The following is an 8,298-nucleotide window of genomic DNA, read 5'->3' on the forward strand; positions in this document are numbered from 1 at the left end:
CATATCTTGTTAATTTCGTCGAGTTCTGGATAATATTCAGGCTCGCCGGAAAAGCTCAGCGGTCGCCGTTAATGGTGACCGGTCGGCGAACGACGGCGAGCCGGGGAAGGTGGTAAAAATGCAGGCAGGTCCCTGTATTTTGCTAATTTTTCAAAACAGGAATTTCTATTTTAAAATGTTACAAAAGTTAGATTTCTGTTTAAAAATATTTTAAAAATGGTATTTTTATTATTTTAAAAATCAAAAAAATAGTTATTTAATTATTTTAAATTCAGAAAATTCTTTTTAATTATTTATTTACTTATAAAAAATCTGATTTATTTTATTAATTAATTTTAATTAGTTTTTAATTATTTCAATTAATCGATTAATTTAATATTAATTGATTAATTAATTTAATTAAATATTAATTGGTTTTAATTGTTTTATTAATTAGATTTAATTATTTATTTTTGATTTAAAAATTCTGAAAAATAGTTTTGAGCTTTATATTATAATTTTAAATTAGTTTCAAGGCTCGATAAATATTACAAAATTATTTTAAAGTCAGATTCGGGTGTTCGAATCGTATTATTTAATTTTAAAATGATTCGAAGTCCCGTTTAAATTCTGAAAAATGTTCAAAAATTCGTATTAAATACTTGGAAAAGCATTTTAACCCCGAATCTTCTTTGAAAAATTATTTTGATCGAATATCCTGTATGCTATGTGCTACGTGCTATCTGATTGATTTGTTATATACCTATGTGGTTATTGTTTGACTGTTTTAGTCATAACTTTCGATCCGTAAATCGGATTTGGGTAAAACGAAGGGTAGATAAAAGCTTATGATGTATATGTGACGATTAGAATGATATGAGATTCGGTATTGATAGATACTTGTGATGCCTAGCATAGTACGTGAGGCATAGAAAAGAAAGTCAGTGATCAGTAAATAGAACTGAAGTGTAGAAAAAGAAAGCAAGTGATCGATGAATAGAAGCAAGGCGTAGAAAAAGAAGGAAAGTGATTGAAAAATAAAACTGTTAGAAGAGTACGAGTAAAGTTAGAGATCATCTGTGACAAGGCAAGTACTTCTGAACCTTCTTCAAGATATATTATAAATATTTTCGAACTTTCTCATAATATGTTCTTAGTATTCAAAATAAATCATGTTTAATATTGCAAGCGCTTCAAATTATTCAACCTTGAACCCTGATTCTTATTAATCTTGAGCCATAATCCTTATTCTTCATAAACCATTGATTGTGGAATTCTCAGATACGAGCCAGACACATACGTTACTACTCTACAAATACATATCTACCACATACTGATTTCTGATATTGAATTGCTTGACATACCAACCCTTATTCCTTGTTTAACAGAAGACCAATCCTTGGAACCCTTGAACCCTTGGTCTTCTACTTTTTAATTCTTTCCTTGATTGAAAGCCAATCTTTCTAAATTCCTTGTTATACCTTCATGGTATTGTGAATCACCCTATGCTTCAAGATAAATGTTGTTTATAATTCAACTTATTGAATTACATTGGTTATCATATTGAATTATTTTAGAATTGGAGGGTTTTTTAAATGTGGACCAGATTCGTGGTCGGACCAGATTCATGGTCATAATAGGCCAATGTGTGCCTTGGATCCAGTATATAGAGCAAAGCTGGGAGCCTTACTCGGGGTTAGTGCGTGACTGATCAGCAGCCTAACCTTGGTTTTTAAAATGAAAAGTGAATATCCAATTCTAATAATTGCTTATTCAGAAATTTGATTCTCCTGAATTATTTCATTGGTTACTGTTTAACCTCAGTTATTGCTCACTCTTGCAAACCTTTTTATGTTTTCAATAGTTAAAAAGGAAATTATTGGTAACGAGGATTTCCGGTCCAGTGTGCGAGCTAGGATTCCAGGTTAAGTTGGATCGAGCTAGCAGGAGCTTTATATTGTAGATGAGTTACGCAAGATTGTAAGAATGATATAATTATCAGTTGTAAGTTGAACTAGTTGAGATTTGGTACGATGTAATTAAAGATAAGGTTGTGGCTTATTTTCATACTTGAACCTGTTACGATCCATGGTTGTGAAAAGAAGGGTCAATACATATAATATTTTATATACAGGTTTATATATTGTGTGTGTGTGTTGTCAGCCCCAAACTTCTGACCCGAGTTTGGAAGGCATTATAATAGGATCACCATGAAAGGTGATGTTGGGATCAACCTTGAATTCAGCCTCCTTCACTGTAGGAATGGCTGGTTAACTTAAAGTTATAGATTGGGCTGGCATGTGATCTTCCTTATCTTCATCAAAATCTATCTTCCTCTTTACACGGATCTTATATCTAAACTTTCTTTTTATCTTCTTTGGTTCTTCTTTCTTTCCTTCACCCAAATTCTCAGTTGGAAAAATAGTTTCTATGACTGTAGGCTTCTTAGCTTGGTTCTTGGCTTCTAAAGTAGCTTGCTCTTGTTGTTGTTTGAACCTCACTTTTTCCTCTTTCTCGGCCTTTGCAAGTTGTGGATGTCCAGCCACTACAGAGATCAATTTTCAATTTCTGTAGATATTTACAATTCTTTTCTTTACCACTAAGTCTATGGGATCTTTGAAGAAAGCTATAGACCTTCCAAGAAGCTTCTTTTCATCTGGCCTAGGGGTTTCATATGATAGGTCCAGTGGATTTTTGTCTGAATTCTTTGGATAATTCCTTTTTAGATTGAAAATCACACTAGCCTTTTGAGACCTATATATTGAGGGTTGACCCCTTTTCTAAGTTCCCTAGGCTCATCTCATTGTTTGAAATTTGTCTCAATCGAGAGAGGTGAGAAAAGACCCTATCTTTCTTCTCAATTGGACCAAACTTCTTTTGAATTTTTTCATCAATCTTCTTCCACTTATCATCCAGCTCTTTCTCAACTGCTACAACATTAATCCTTTTTAGTTTGTCATTTGATTCCATCTTCGTTGCTCCTAAATTTATTAGATCAATGTTATCCATTGTTGGTGGCTTAGTGAAGACAATTGCTGGCACAATCACTTTACTGACTTGAATTTTAAGAATTTTCTCCCCCTCACTTGTTGACTCCCCTGGCTAACTGGGATGATAGAGTCTTTCTCTCCCTTTTTGTTAGCATCAAATTGAGTAGAGGTAGGGAGTTGTGCAACCACCAACTGTTGGATCAGACTAGTTTGAGCTTCCTGATTTGTAAGTATCATGGCCACTGACTTCTCCATATTTGTCAGTCTAGAGTCCATGATCTCAACCTTCTTGTTCAATTCAGCTTCCTTTCTAAGCTTTTGAGCTATTTCAGCCATGGTGGTGCCTGGAAGCCTAGCATCCAACCTTGCTACAAAGTCTTGTTTGACTTCAAAAATTTCATGCTTGATGGCATCCACATTCTGACTTTGTTGGAGAGCTTGAATCTTATGTAATTGTAGAGATTCCAGGTGGGCTGAGAGTAGTCTTTTGGTGCTAGCATTAGTGGATGCTTGAATTGTTGTATGGGTGTCATGAATAAGCTTGAATAGTGTGTATTGGAGATGTTGATATGAGCATTCCTTGTGTAGCATCCATGATGGAGTTTCTGCATCTCCCCCGATGCTCATGCTTTTATCCTCATCATCCTCACCATCATCCCCAAATAAGTCTTTAGTCAATTCAAAGTCATTACCAGCTGTGGAGGGCATGGCAGTTATATCATCCTTTACTCTTTGCATAGAAGCAGTAGTGTGCACCAGGTTCAAAGTCTTCTCAGCATCTTCATTGCCCTGTCCAGCTAGAATTTGATATGCTGGAATATGATGAGTAAATATCTCAGCATCCAAAGAGATAGAATCTATTACAGCTTGATATTCTTGCTAAAATAGTCTCTATTTTTCTGCATCACTGACATTCATTAACTCACTAGCAATGGTTTCCATCCTTATCTCTCCTGTACCTGTTTTTCTCTCATAATCTCTCTGTTTTTGCATCAAGGGCTCCCCTTAGCTTCCCACCCTCACACCCTCACCTTCACCTACTAAGGTGGAAACTCCCTCACTCACTTTTTCCAAGTTGAAAGAAATAGCTTGCATGTTTTCACTCTTTTCCTCTCCTTTTTCCTGAGAGCAACTCAGCCTCTCACTCAATTCACTCCCTTCCCTCAGTCCTAATAGTGATTTTACAACTACTAGATCATCTGTACTTGTAACATTTGTTGAAGTTTGAAGTGATGCAGTGATATTCAACAGATGAGGACCATCCGTCGAAATAGTAGTTGAGAGTTTCAATGGATGACTGCTGTTAAGCACATCCGTCAAGATACAATCACTAGTCGACGGATGAACAATATCCGTCAAGATAGAAGAAATGATAGAGTTTGAAGTAGAGACTACTGTAGAATCTGTGGTGATTGATTTGAGATTGGGCACAATATTCTAAGTAGAATCTGAAAGAAATGGCAAGTGAGCCAACAAATCATCTAAAAAATGATGCTCACTTGCTTGGATTTTTGGCTTCTCCATGAGATTAGAGATGGAGAATCAGGAATTGATGTATAAATCATATCAACATCCAGTGAAAGTGTGGGTGAGTTTGGTGTGTTAGGTGCTTCAATAACTAAAGATTTTGGCTGTGACTCCATATTTATTGGAGCCACATCAAACTGACTTTGAGACGGTGCATGTACGGAGTCTTTGACTACAATAGGCACTGTGTGTGCACTCTGTGTATCCCCAATGTGTTTAGATTTCTTCTTTCTAGCATATATTTGGGGTGAGCTTGTGTCCCTTATCCTTTTGGCCTGTGCACTTGGCTAAGAACTTTGTTCAATAGTTACATCCTTTTGGGAGGATACAACTAGCAATGAGCTAATATCCTTATTAATCACTACAGTTTATTGGGAAACTGCAGTATGGTTAGGCTGTGATTCACTCACTTCTCCAACCTTATTCTTAGGGCTTCTTTGATGTTCACCCTGTCCCTCACCAGCCTCACTTCCCTTCACACTCCCCTATTAGTTTTTAGTGGATATTACAACTAGCTTTTGTTGAGAGAAACTAGAGGGGGCTTTCTTTGACTTGGGATTTAAAACTTTTGGTTTTGTGGCTTGGGTAGGCACTTGTTTGGTCACTGTTACAGGTGTCATGGCCATAATTGTTGGAAAAGAAGCAGGTGGTTGAGAAGTAGTAGTGGAGACAGAGACATTTACCTCACTTACCTGAGGTAATTCCATGATTGGCATGTAAACTAGGGGGACCTCACTGTGATGAACTGCCCTGTTCAAATCAGCAATAACCCTTCTTTTTTGAACCCAAAAATCAAGCTTGTTAGTTAGGTTCTCAATAATAAGATCTTCGGAAACAAAGTTAGCCAATAACATATAGAATCTAGCATAATATATGTTTTTAGACCTTTTCTTATTGTCTCCTAGCTTATAACCTAATTCAAACAGAACATACTGACTAAAGTTATGATACTTATCACTAAGCAGCATATATAACATGTTTATAAGTGCATAAGTCACTGCATCGTATTTACTAATTTTCCCAGAAAATACTTTAATAAAAGAATCACAGAGAAATCTCCACTCCTTTCTGAGGCCTTTTCTCCTGACATCACCTAGCTTGGTGGGTTCAAAAGCCCATAGAACTGAGCATAGAACTCACATCTATGTCTGTGTGTGGGCTTAGTGTATTATACTCAAGAAATTGAAAACATGCACGAATTATATCACTATTTATGCAATAGTTTGTACCTTTGAGAGAAAAGGTAATGGTTTTGTCACTTTAGTTATAAACAACAGTGGTCCTTATCTTTTCAACCACTTCACAGCAGATAACAGGAGACTCCAGCATAGCATACTTCAGTTTACAACTTCGAATGAAGTCCATCACTTTGTGGTAATCATTAGAAGTAACAATCTCCTTGTTTACTAGTGCAACGAAGTTGTTATTTTCGTACACAAACCCAGACTGGGACATGATCTTGATTACTGGAGCCATGTCTGAGAATGAGAATAGTTTGCAGAGAAAACGAGTTTGCTTTGGAGAAGAAATAGTTAGTGAAATTGCTTGAGAAGGTTAAAAGTAAAGAATATAAATGAAATTAGCTTTTATACTTACTCAGAAATAAAACTGTCAAAAATTATAAAGTGAAATAAAGTAACCAATCAAATTAGCCCAAAATAGCCGTTTAAAAATAAAGAAAACTGTCAAAATTCTAAGATTATCCGTTGAAATATACATACAGGCTGTAAGTAAATTCGACGGATGATGCTCAAAATTAACGGCTAAGATTGAGTACAATTTGACGGATGATGATAAAATTACCCATAGTAATAATTGATATCTCGGCAGATGATATAATTCAAAATGAACATCCATCGAGATACAAATTCTGAATTAGTCAAAATTTTGTCTAAGAAAGAAAAAATTAACTTTTACAATGGCTGCATTTTAATTTGCTTAGACATCAAAATAGACTAGGTGTAATTAAACATACCTAACTCACTTACCAACCTAATGAAAAGGGATTCATAAAGTGGTGTGGTAAAGATGTCTGCAAGTTGTTTTTCACTTGAAACAAAATGAAGTTCCATAGTACCATTCATAACATGCTCTCTAATGAAGTGGTACTTGATGTCAATGTGCTTTGTCCTTGAATATTGTACTGGATTCTCAGTGATGGTAATGTTAGGTCACACACACACTGTAGAGGGGGCGAATACAGTGTATAGTACACTCAAATCGAACAAAAAACAAACTTTATTGAAACAATAAACTCTGTTACAATATGGAACTGTTACCTCTCAGTGATGAACAAATATCACGAGAGCTGCTAGGGTTATAAAGAATAATAACTTCGATAATGATAACACTTATAGTGTAAACCCTATGCCTGTGTTTATATACTACACAGTTACAAGATAATCGCTAATTGATATGGAATATAATTCTGCTTCCTAAAATATATCAATTAGATATCTTCTATTCCAAGTATTCCATTCTTCACGGAATTCCTTCTTCATGCATATCTCTTCTTATGTTTTATCTCTATCTTCTTTCCTTTAATCAGCTACTGTCCTTATCTGATTGTCCTTCAGCACTTAAGTTCTGATATCTATCTTCTGATGATTATCTCCTGATAATATAAGTACTGATATCCTTAAGTCCTGACTTCCAGTATAAGTACTGATCAACAGTTAAGTACTGATCTATCCTGTTCACACAAGATCTGAAAGCTAAACATAAGACATATTAGCCATGACATTATCAAATATATCTAACAATCTCCCCCAACTTGTAAATTAACAAAATATACAAGTTAAACAGATATTTGATGATGTCAAAAACATTAAGTACAAATGCATGAGAAATAGACTAGATAACTACAACTTACAGTCCTTAAAGTTTTACCAATTTCAACTTCTGATAACAACTTCAATCTGCATAAATATCAGAATTTAAGCAGTTGTAGATCTTCGACTTGGCTTCATCATCTTCTGATCTCTCTGATGTCAGGAGTTGTTCTGAGATAGTTCTTCAACAAACATTTCTCAGCATATCTTAGTTCATCAATCATTCTCCTTTTAACACCTTTAAGCTCTACAGTATCTTCACCAGTTTGAAAGATTGCAGCTCTGAGATCATTAATCTTTGCTTTCCTTAACTCCTGGTCTAGTCTTATGACATAAGCTTTGTCAGATTCAAGATTGAATTCAAGTCCCTTAATACCAAGATACGTTCTGATCTGTGCAGTATTAGGCTTCATATCAACAATATCCCCATTGTGATCTCTGTACTTTGGAACATATCTGCTGTCAGACTTAACAGAATAAAGCCTTTTCTGTCTCTGAATCTGTTCTTTTAAGTAGTTTGCAGCAGTCTCTGTTATTCTGTCATCCACTTGAAGTAAGAAAAGTACATGCTCCAATTCTTCAAAATACTTCAAAGGAATGGCATTTTGTCTTATATGATAAACCCTACCATCTGTCATGAAATACAACATGATGTATTCTTTCAAGTAGGTATGGTAAACCATCTGTACAGATTCTAGTTGATTCAATCTCTCAGGAGTTGCTCCAATACCTGGTTCACTCAAGGAAGTTGGATCATCGGTAGTGTTGTGTACTCTTCTTTCATCAGCACTTCCCAATCCAGTTTTATCTCTAGCTTCCTTTCCAGTAACTACTCTTGCTTCAAAACCACTTGGAGTAGTCTTCAAAGATTGAGTCTGTTTTGCTTTAGTGAATCCTGGTAGGAGTGTTTTAGATCTATTTTCTGATATCAAGTTAACTTGAGCACTGTCAGAGGTTACTTGCTTCTTCTG

This window comes from Apium graveolens, chromosome 8 (assembly GCF_009905375.1).
Source record: "Apium graveolens cultivar Ventura chromosome 8, ASM990537v1, whole genome shotgun sequence".
Classification (NCBI taxonomy): domain Eukaryota; kingdom Viridiplantae; phylum Streptophyta; class Magnoliopsida; order Apiales; family Apiaceae; genus Apium; species Apium graveolens.